We start from the raw sequence: 11,053 nt of genomic DNA, 5'->3' as shown, positions 1-11,053 counted from the left end.
TGGATTTTCGCGGATGATGCTGTAGTATACAGAGAAGTTGCAGCATTAGAAAATTGCAGCGAAATGCAGGAAGATCTGCAGCGGATAGCCAGTTGGTGCAGGGTTTGGCAACTGACCCTTAACATAGACAAATGTAATGTATTGCGAATACATAGAAAGAAGGATCCTTTATGGTATGATTATATGATAGCGGAACAAACACTGGTAGCAGTTACTTCTGTAAAATATCTGGGAATATGCGTGCGGAACGATTTGAAATGGAATGATCATATAAAATTAATTGTTGGTAAGGCGGCTGCCAGGTCGAGATTCATTGGGAGAGTCCTTAGAAAATGTAATCCATCAACAAAGGAGGTGGCTTACAAAACACTCGTTCGACCTATACTTGAGTATTGCTCAACAGTGTGAGAATCCGCACCAGATCGGGTTGACGGAGGAAATAGAAAAGATCCAAAGAAGAGCGGCGCGTTTCGTCACAGGGTTGTCTGGTAACCGTGATAGCGTTATGGAGATGTTTAGCAAACTCAAGTGGCAGACTCTGCAAGAGAGGCGCTCTGCATCGTGTAGCTTGCTGTCCAGGTTTCGAGAGGATGTGTTTCTGGATGAGGTATCGAATATATTGCTTCCACCTACTTATACCTCCCGAGGAGATTACGAATGTAAAATTATAGAGATTCGAGCGCGCACGGGGGCTTTCCGGCAGTCGTTCTTCCCGCGAACCATACGCGACTGGAACAGGAAAGGGAGGTAATGACAGAGGCACGTAAAGTGCCCTCCGCCACACACCGTTGGGTGGCTTGCGAAGTATAAATATAGATGTAGATGTAGATCGTAGCGGCTTAGCAGACTGCAAGAACTGATGTGCACGGGTTTCAGACAGACACACATCGCTCCCACGCTGGAACAGGTTCCCCTGGGAGCCGCACCCAACTGGCCTGGCCGCCTTAACAGCACAGCCAGAGCCGCAGGCAGCCGTCCTGGGGCGCTCCTTATCGCACGGGCCCCGCCCTGCAGCCGGGCTATTCTATTAGTCCCCACCTCCAACCCCTCCCGTCAAACCCCTATATACCGTGCCTCTTCCCGAATTACACCGCCGCGGCACTTAATCCAATCAGCACGCTCCTTTGTCAGGGAGGCGCGGAGCGGAGGGAACCGACGTCAGCCCACAAAGGAAACCCGTTGCGGGAGGAGGAAAGTCCCCTGCGACACCAAACCAATGCTTGGAGTTGAAAGTCAGCCTCGAGATAAGCCCGGTGGTCATGCAAACCGTCACTGTGTTTTTTACAGCAGTCATTCAGAGCAGCTACCTATTAACCTGTTTGATCAGACACAACTACGAGCTTATGATGTCTCACTCCTTTCCGTGGACCCCCCTCGCACTGCACTCGACGTAAAGAAATTCGCCTAGTGTCTCGTTATTAATGCACTAGATTTATTTTCTTTTCAGATGGTTATCGATTAGGTTGGTCGACTGTTGTCTAAAATAATAAGTTAGCTTGATACTAAACATTTAGTGTTTTTGTTGTATTTGCAGTTGTAGATGTCCTTACCTTCTGTTTAAAAACTGCTTAAATGCAGCATACCATGCTAATCTTTCCTGTGCAAGCCTCTGCATCGCTACTGCAGTCAACACCCACTTGGAACTTCTTACTATATTCAAGCTTTGGTCTCCCTCTAGAGTTTTTAACTCCCCCCCCCCCACCTACAGAAATATTTTCGTTACCTAATCGACTATTTTTTGGGGCCTCCGGATGAGTCTTAACAAACGGTTTCCTTGAAACTTCCTGGCAGATTAAAACTGTTTGCCGGACCGAGACTCGAACTCGGGACCTTTGCCTTTTGCGGGCAAGTGCTCTACCAACTGAGCTACCCAAGCACGACTCCCGCCCCATTTTCATATCTGCGCACATTCCGCTGCAGAGTGAAAATCTCATTCTGGAAACATCCCCTAGGCTGTGGCTAATCAATGTCTCCACAATATCCTTTCTTTCAGGAGTGCTAGTTCTGCAAGGTTCGCAGGAGAGCTTCTGTTAAGTTTGGAAGGTAGGAGACAAGGTACTGGCAGATGTAAGGCTGTGAGGAAGGGGTGTGAGTCGTGCTTGGGTAACTCAGTTGGTAGAGCACTTGCCCGCGAAAGGTAAAGGTCCCGAGTTCGAGTCTCGGTCCGCAAACAGTTTTAATCTGCCAGGAGTTTCAAATCAGCACACACTCCGCTGCAGAGTGAAAAGCTCATTGTGGGAACTGTTTCCTTTTTCAACCAAAGATATGCCATAAATTTCTTTCCTTCTTAATTTGATTCAGTAATTTTACAATCCAGCTTAGCCACGAAATCTTGAGCATTCTTCTGTGGAACCATCTTACAAAAGGTATTTGACTCTTATCCATACAGTTTAACGCCTATGTTTCACTTCTGCCCAAGCCTGCACTCCAGACAAGTATCTTTAGAAAAGACGTCCCGACAAATTTATATTCAATGTTCAAAAATTTCTCTCTCTAAACACTTTTAGTCCTCTTTACTCCGATGAGTTATGTGCTGCCCAAATACCGAGATGCATCTGCTGCTTTTAGTATCTCATTTCCTGACCCAGTTCCATCACAATTACCTTTTTTTGATTAAATTGTATTCCACTACCATTGTTTTACATTTATTGACAATCATCTTATAACCTCTTTTCAAGACACTATTTATTTCGTTCCGCTGATCTTTGCCATCTCTGATACAATTCCAGTGTCATCGATAAATTTCAAAGTTTTAATTTCTTCTCCCTGAACCTTAATTGCCACTCTAAATTTCTTCCTATTTGCGTTTACTGCTTGCTCGATGAATAACATGAAATATAATCTACAACTCTGTCTCCTTCCCTTCTCAACTGTTGCTTCCATTACATGTCCTTCGACACTTCTGGCAGAAATCTGGTTCCTGTAAAAGTTACACATAACCTTTCCGTCTCTGTTTTCTTTCTCTTTTTAATGTTTTCTTTTCCTGGGATCCCTGCTTCTTTCGAAATTTCATTGATTCTAGTCCAGCCCACTGAGTCAAGGGCTTTCTCTATACCTAGAAATGTAATTAACATAAGTCTGCCTTCCTTCAGTCTATCTTATATAGTATGGTGTAGTCTAAGTATTCTCTGTCGTGTTCCTACGTTCCTCATGCCAACATTTCTTCGTCTTTCCCTTCTTCTGTAAACAATTCGTGTCAGTATTCTGCAACCATAACTTATTAAACTGATGGCTCGGTACTATTCACACCTGTCGGCACTTGTCCTCTTTGGAGTTATTGTCACTGCATTATTAATGAAGTCTTAAGGTATGTCGCCTGTTTTGTATCTATAATATCGGGTAGAACAGTTCTGTCACATTATGTTCTCCAAAGATACTATTATGTTTTTCCCCCCTGCTTCAGTAAACAATTATCTAACCTTCCTTTAGTAGCTTTCATTCCGCAATTTCTTCAGTTTTAATCTGCAGTTCATAACCAATTAATTATGGTCAAAGTACCTTCTAACCCTGAAAATGTATTGCAGCTTAAAATGTTATTTCAAAAACTCTGTCTTGTACGATCTATCCGAAACTTTGAGGTGTCTCCAAGTCTCTTACACGTATACAATCAGCAGTGAGTAGTTATTAAATTGTGCTCTGTGCAGAAATCTACTCGAACATTTTACCGAAGAGGGTGTCAATACGAGGGAAAAGATGGGTATCGCCGCAGATTGTGGTTTGCATACATTCATAGGCAAGCATATATACAGGGAAAAAACTCCCTTTGTTATGACCTCCTGGGGATAATCCTTTCCGAGAAACCCCCTTAGCCCTCCCCCTCCCCACCCTTCTGGGAACAGCACTTACCAATACAATCAATTGCATTGGCTAATTCATTAAATCGATCAATTACTTGACCCCTCCCACTCTGGAAAAACCCGACCCTCCACCTATCCTCCCCAGCTAGAAATTGAGAGGAAAAATTCAGCTGATTGGCCATGTGGCGGGAAATCGATTGCATTGTATGGAATATTGTTTAAACTTTTTCTGCTAGACAAGGAAATGTATGCAATATTGTTTATTTAAATAGTTAATGGGATAGAAGGTAGTGATTGGAATATTGTTTATTTATTTATTTAAAAAAATTGTCGGGAAATTAACTGTATATGAAATACAGATTATTTAAGCACTTTGTGGGTGACAAGGCATATGGAATATTAAAACAACTGTGACACCTTTCTGCTGTGATCGCGCATAGAACGACGAGTGAGCTTAGTTTATGTTTGTTACTGCAGTCAGTGATGGTAAGGCTAATATTTTTTTTTTTATTTTCCTCACTTTTCGAAGCACATTGGGGCCCAATCATAGACAGGAAAATCAGGACAATTAAATATCTAAAAGTTCATGATATGTTTAGAATCCTACAACAGATCGTGAAAAAAGAAAACACAAACAGAATTCGAAGCACTTTCCTACAGAAGAGAAAAATGGCTGGAATTTTTGGTGAATTTTCGATGTCCTACGAATTCCAGTCTGAAGATGCTCTAAAGCCACAGCGGTGGTTGGAGGGACAGCATTTCACCTTTCCGAACCAGAGGAGGCTGGTCTACTTGGACTTGTCTCTGAACAGTCGAACAAAGAAGATTCCACGTGATTCTCTGATGTCACGGAACTTTCTGTAGATACATTGCTCTATTTCCATCTTGTTCGAACCGGTCTGTAGAGACTCCTATAACACTCTCCCCCACCCCCCCCCCCACCCCCCCACCAGCACCACCAGCGCCACCACCACAAAGGATATCTTGTGACTCTCTGACGTCATGGAACTTCCTGCGAATGGAGAATTGGAGAATTCTGATTAGTTCTTATTGAATTTACCCGCCAAGTTTCTGCTGCTCGTGTGGGAGCACTGTCTGCCACTTTTACAGACGCACAAATGACGAGAATTTCAGCAGCAAACTGTTCTTTACAGATCGAGAAACATACAGCAATCATACTGCACTGACAGCTAACCTCTGCAAAAATGGTCTGCAGATCGTGAATGGAATCAAGCCAGCGTTTGGGATCTCTGGCACGTGTGGTATTGTCAGGGCGACGCGATGAAGGTCAAAACAATGCAATGTCCTAATTACAGACCACGTTACTAAATACCACCGACCACGGACTAGATATTAGCCACTTTTGATCTCGTAGCCTCCAAACAAAGCATCAATCGGCGGCATTCTGTTGATCATAAAATTCATCAAACTCGCTTCCTATATGTCTGTGTGAACCAACGTCTCGAAATACGAAGGCGGAAGTTTTCATCTGTCCTCAGAATACTATGTTCGTGTTGGTAACAAAGGGAGAGCCGATGCAGTTTTTCGATATAAAAAATACAGTGAAATATTCCATTTGCACTACCCGATCAAATTAACTGTTTAACAATTTACAGCGCTCAAATAGTTCCAAACATTTCCTCCCACCTTATGATGTTGCTTCTTCGCAATAATAGATATTTTCAACGTTTCAGTATCACACCCAAAAGTTATGTAAATCAATTTCTACCAAAAATACATTACTTGCCATTAAAATTGCTACACCAAGATGATAAACGGGTACTCATTGGACAAATATATTATACTAGAACTGACATGTGATTACTGTTGTGGATTGGCAAGACAGCCAACCCACTATGAGAGGAAGCCGAAAGGCACGCGTTTTAGCTCACGCAGGCTGGCGTGAGGTCTGGAACAGGTCAAGGAAATGAGACTAACAAAAAAAAAAACGTACGTAGCTGCTGGAATACTTAACTTTAATCCATAATTGGTGAACATCGCTCTTGACGGTACATGTTTTACAGCATCAATAGTAACTGGTAATGGCGCCTTGCTAGGTCGTAGCAAATGACGTAGCTGAAGGCTGGGCTAACTATCGTCTCGGCAAATGAGAGCGTATTTTGTCAGTGAACCATCGCTAGCAAAGTCGGCTGTACAACTGGGGCGAGTGCTAGGAAGTCTCTCTAGACCTGCCGTGTGGCGGCGCTCGGTCTGCAATCACTGATAGTGGCGACACGCGGGTCCGACGTATACTAACGGACCGCGGCCGATTTAAAGGCTACCACCTAGCAAGTGTGGTGTCTGGCGGTGACACCACAATTACATATTCACGCAATTTTGGTGCATGGATCCTGAGAAGTCAGTACCCAGAACAACCACCTCTGGCCATAATAACGTCCTTGATACGCCTGGGCATTGAGTCAAACAAAACTTGGATGGCGTGTACAGGTACAGCTGCCCATGCAGCTTCAACACGATACCACAGTTCATCAAGTGTAGTGACTGGCGTATTGTGACGAGCCAGTTGCCCGTCCACCATTGACCAAACGTTTTCAGTTGGTGAGAGATCTGGAGAATGTGCTGACCAGGGCAGCAGTCGAACATTTTCTGTATCCAGAAAGGCCCGTACAGGACCTGCAACATGCGGTCGTATATTATCCTACTGAAATGTAGGGTTTCGCAGGGATCGAATGAAGGATAGATCCACGGGTCGTAACACATCTGAAATGTAACGTCCACTGTTCAAAGTGGCGTCAGTGCGAACAAGAGGTGACCGAAATTTGTAACCAATGGCATCCCATACCATAACGCTGGGTGATACGCCAGTATGCCGATGACGAATACACGCTTCCAATGTGCGTTTACCGCGATGTTGCCAAACACAGATGCGATCATCATGCTGCTGTAAACAGAACCTGGATTCATCCGAAAAAATGATGTTTCGCCATTCGTGCAGCCAGGTTCGTCGTTGAGTACACCATCGCAGGCGCTCCTGTCTGTGATGCAACGTCAAGGGTAACTGCAGCCATGGTCTCCGAGCTTATAGTCCATGCTGCTGCAAACGTCGTGCAGATGGTTGTTGTCTTGCAAAGGTCCCCATCTGTTGACTCAGGGATCGAGACGTGGCTGCACGATACGTTACAGCCATGCGGATAAGATGCCTGTCATCTCGACTGCTAGTGATACGAGGCCGTTGGGATCCAGCACGGCGTTCCGTATTACCCTCGTGAACCCACTGATTCCATATTCTGCTAACACTCATTGGATCTCGACCAACGCGAGCAGCAATGTCGCGATACGCTAAACCGCAATCGCGATAGGCTATAATCCGATCTTTATCAAAGTCGGAAACGTGATGGGACGCATTTCTGCTCCTTACTCGAGGCATCACAACAAAGTTTCACCAGGCAACACCGATCAACTGCTGCTTGTGTATGAGAAATCGGTTGGAAACTTTCCTCATGTCAGCACGTTGTAGGTGTCGCCACCGGCGCCAACCTTGTGTGAATGGTCTGAAAAGCTAATCATTTGCATATTACAGCATCTTATTCCTGTCGGTTAAATTTCGCGTCTGTAGCACATCATCTTTGTGGTGTAGCAATTTTAATGGCCAATAGTGTAGACCGTATCGCTAAATACATTCGACGTCTTGTATGCGCTAACGTTTGATATCACGAACACCCGCCACCACCATAAAGTTTCCACTAAACACATCAGGTGAAAGAATCCAACCGATCACATAAATTCGCGATATCGCGAAGAGCGCGCTATTCCCGCCGACTGCCAGGACCGGCAGGGACGTAGCACCGTCTCGCGAGCACCCATGTGGAGAGTCCCGCAGACGTATCGGCTATGCCGGTAGCCACCCGCCCACACACCCACCGTACCGAATACTCAGAGGTGAGAGGGAAACTGTCAGCAAGCGGTCAGTCTATCAATTTACTTGGGTGGAATAATCGTCCAGCGCAAACACCCTTCATTTTGAATCGTCTGACGCAACATACACGTCCGCTTCTGTCCCCTCTCACCCAGCACACTGGTCACATCGCTAGCCCCCGTTGCCGCAGGCGAGAGCAGACAGATCGTCGCATTCTTTGTACCCAACCGCCCGTCACAGGCTGAGCTAATCCATTACTTCCAGTCGCCGAATCCTCGACCCCTGTCGCCAGCCAAGGTGCACTGCGTCTTGGATGTATACAACAGATACAACCAATGTCGATATGGGGCAATGTATTGTAATAAGCATTACAGTAGATAGAGGGATCAGTTTTAGCAATTGTACCAGTTTTCTGTAATTTCATCGCCGACCGGAGACACGGCAGCTTCCTTCGCAATTCCTGTACCGTCACTAAACGACCCCTCCACTAATTTGCGAGTACCATATAGTAGATTTAAAATGTAGATAAATGACTGTGCAGTATGTACACTCATGGTTAATTCTCGAACATAGGAGGTGCAACAATAAAGTAATGAGACTGATTTTCTTTGCAAGATGTGGCAACCCTGCAGGCATGCGTAGGCACAATATGCTTGACCTTGGTCTATAAGCTGCTTGTAGTCCAAGCTCAGTCGTGAGTTGTGCTGTAATAAGTTAACACGTGTTTGTGTCTCTCGTCACGGAAATGGAACCGCATAATATTGCGCAACGGAATGCTTTTCTTTTTGCGTAGATTGGGTGAAAACGCGACGACAACTTACGGTAAGCTTCAGAAGGCTTTTGGATAGGTGGTTATGTCAAGAGCTCAAGTTTTTCTTTGGCATAAAATGTTTAGTGAAGGCAGAAGGAATGTTGAAGATGAAGACCCCAGTGGACGACCATCAACCTCAGGGACGGATGTCAGCTTGGCCAGGGTGTGTGAACTCGTACGATCTGATCGAAGATTATCCGTGAAAATAATTGCAGAAGAACTGAACATCAATCGAGAAACGGTTAGTCTAGTAACAACTGAAGATCTTGGTATGAGAAAGACTTGTGCAAAAAAATTTCACACCACAACAGCGAGAAACACGGAAAACTGTGGCAGCCAATATGTTAGACAAACGGAAATCAATCCAGAATGGTTGAGCCGCTTTATCACTGGTGATGAAAGTTGGTTTTTTCAGTACGATCTAGAGCCTAAACGCCAAAGTTCGCAATGGTGCTCAAAGGGATCACCCAGACCAAAAAAAGCTCGCATGTCAAAGTCAAAAGTGAAATGCATGCTTGTGTGCTTATTTGATTCCAAGGGAATTGTTCATAAAGAGTAGGTGCCTCCTGGACAAACAGTTAACCAATATCACTACAAAGAAATTTTAGGAAGACTTCGTAAAAGAGTTCTTTCGTGTCCGTGCCAACAGTGCTGATTATTTGATTCTATATCACGATAATGCGCCATTCCTTGCTGCTCTGTCAGTACAGCAATTTTTAACCTCAAAGAAAATTTCAGTACTACCACAGTCACCTTATTCACCAGACATCGCTCCGTGCGACTTTTTTCTATTTCCAAGGGTCAAAACGGCGGTCAAGGGAGACCATTTTCAAACAACACAAGATATCCAAGAAGCCGTGACGAGGGTCTTGGAGGATATTATAGAAGATGAGTTCCAGAAATGTTACCATCAATGGCAGAAGCGCTGGAAAAAGTGTGTGCAATCAGAAGGGAACTACTTTGAAGGAGACAACACTAAACCTGACCAAAACGTAAGCAACGTTTCTTTTCACATCATTGTCATTACTTTATTGTCGCACCTCCTACATACCAAAGTATACCAGACGGCGACCTATACCGAGCTACATATTTCTAGTACTTCGATAGTAGTGTGTAATTTAAAATTACGATTGCCCATCCTTCCCTGTGCATATTTCTAGCACTTCGATCATAGTGCATAATTTACCATTACGATTGTCCATCTTTCCCTATATTGTTGGGAGCCATGGAGCATTCTCGTATTCTTAGGATAAAGTTAGAGATTAAAAGATCTCCCCTCACTGTATATGATCAACACTCCATGTAACACTGTCACCGACTTACTTCGCAGCTTATCAGAAGTAGGAGGGTACTATACACGCTACGTTGCACATATCGTGAAGGGACAGAGCGAGCTGAGTCCATAACTGCTGTTCAGCAAAGACTGCTCCACACCAATCTTAAATGGCTCTGAGCACTATGGGACTCAACTGCTGAGGTCATTAGTCCCCTAGAACTTAGAACTAGTTAAACCTAACTAACCTAAGGACATCACAAACATCCATGCCCGAGGCAGGATTCGAACCTGCGACCGTAGCGGTCTTGCGGTTCCAGACTGCAGCGCCTTTAACCGCACGGCCACTTCGGCCGGCTCACCAATCTTACTCATGCCGCCCATCCAAGGGCACAAGATCTGCCGAGATGCGTGCATGTCGAGGAGGTTAGCATCCTTTATCAGTGTATACTAGATATGAGAGTGTTGTGATCGTATGATGACAGTTAAGAAGAAACATGTGATTTATACGTGATGGAGCTCCAGATGGACATACACTCCTGGAAATGGAAAAAAGAACACATTGACACCGGTGTGTCAGACCCACCATACTTGCTCCGGACACTGCGAGAGGGCTGTACAAGCAATGATCACACGCACGGCACAGCGGACACACCAGGAACCGCGGTGTTGGCCGTCGAATGGCGCTAGCTGCGCAGCATTTGTGCACCGCCGCCGTCAGTGTCAGCCAGTTTGCCGTGGCATACGGAGCTCCATCGCAGTCTTTAACACTGGTAGCATGCCGCGACAGCGTGGACGTGAACCGTATGTGCAGTTGACGGACTTTGAGCGAGGGCGTATAGTGGGCATGCGGGAGGCCGGGTGGACGTACCGCCGAATTGCTCAACACGTGGGGCGTGAGGTCTCCGCAGTATATCGATGTTGTCGCCAGTGGTCGGCGGAAGGTGCACGTGCCCGTCGACCTGGGACCGGACCGCAGCGACGCACGGATGCACGCCAAGACCGTAGGATCCTACGCAGTGCCGTAGGGGACCGCACCGCCACTTCCCAGCAAATTAGGGACACTGTTGCTCCTGGGGTATCGGCGAGGACCATTCGCAACCGTCTCCATGAAGCTGGGCTACGGTCCCGCACACCGTTAGGCCGTCTTCCGATCACGCCCCAACATCGTGCAGCCCGCCTCCAGTGGTGTCGCGACAGGCGTGAATGGAGGGACGAATGGAGACGTGTCGTCTTCAGCGATGAGAGTCGCTTCTGCCTTGGTGCCAATGATGGTCGTATGCGTGTTTGGCGCC

General features: G+C 45.7%; 1 non-coding gene across 1 annotated transcript; it reads right to left on the bottom strand.

Annotated features, from left to right (window-relative positions):
* Nucleotides 1-1,802: 1,802 nt before the first annotated feature.
* On the bottom strand, nucleotides 1,803-1,877 carry Trnal-caa (transfer RNA leucine (anticodon CAA)). Its single transcript has one exon. It is a non-coding gene; the product is annotated as a tRNA-Leu (tRNA).
* Between the last annotated feature and the right edge of the window lie 9,176 nt (nucleotides 1,878-11,053).

Source organism: Schistocerca serialis, chromosome 5, assembly GCF_023864345.2.
Source record: "Schistocerca serialis cubense isolate TAMUIC-IGC-003099 chromosome 5, iqSchSeri2.2, whole genome shotgun sequence".
Taxonomy (NCBI): Eukaryota; Metazoa; Arthropoda; class Insecta; order Orthoptera; family Acrididae; genus Schistocerca; species Schistocerca serialis.
This window is presented reverse-complemented; position numbering and strand designations above follow the sequence as displayed.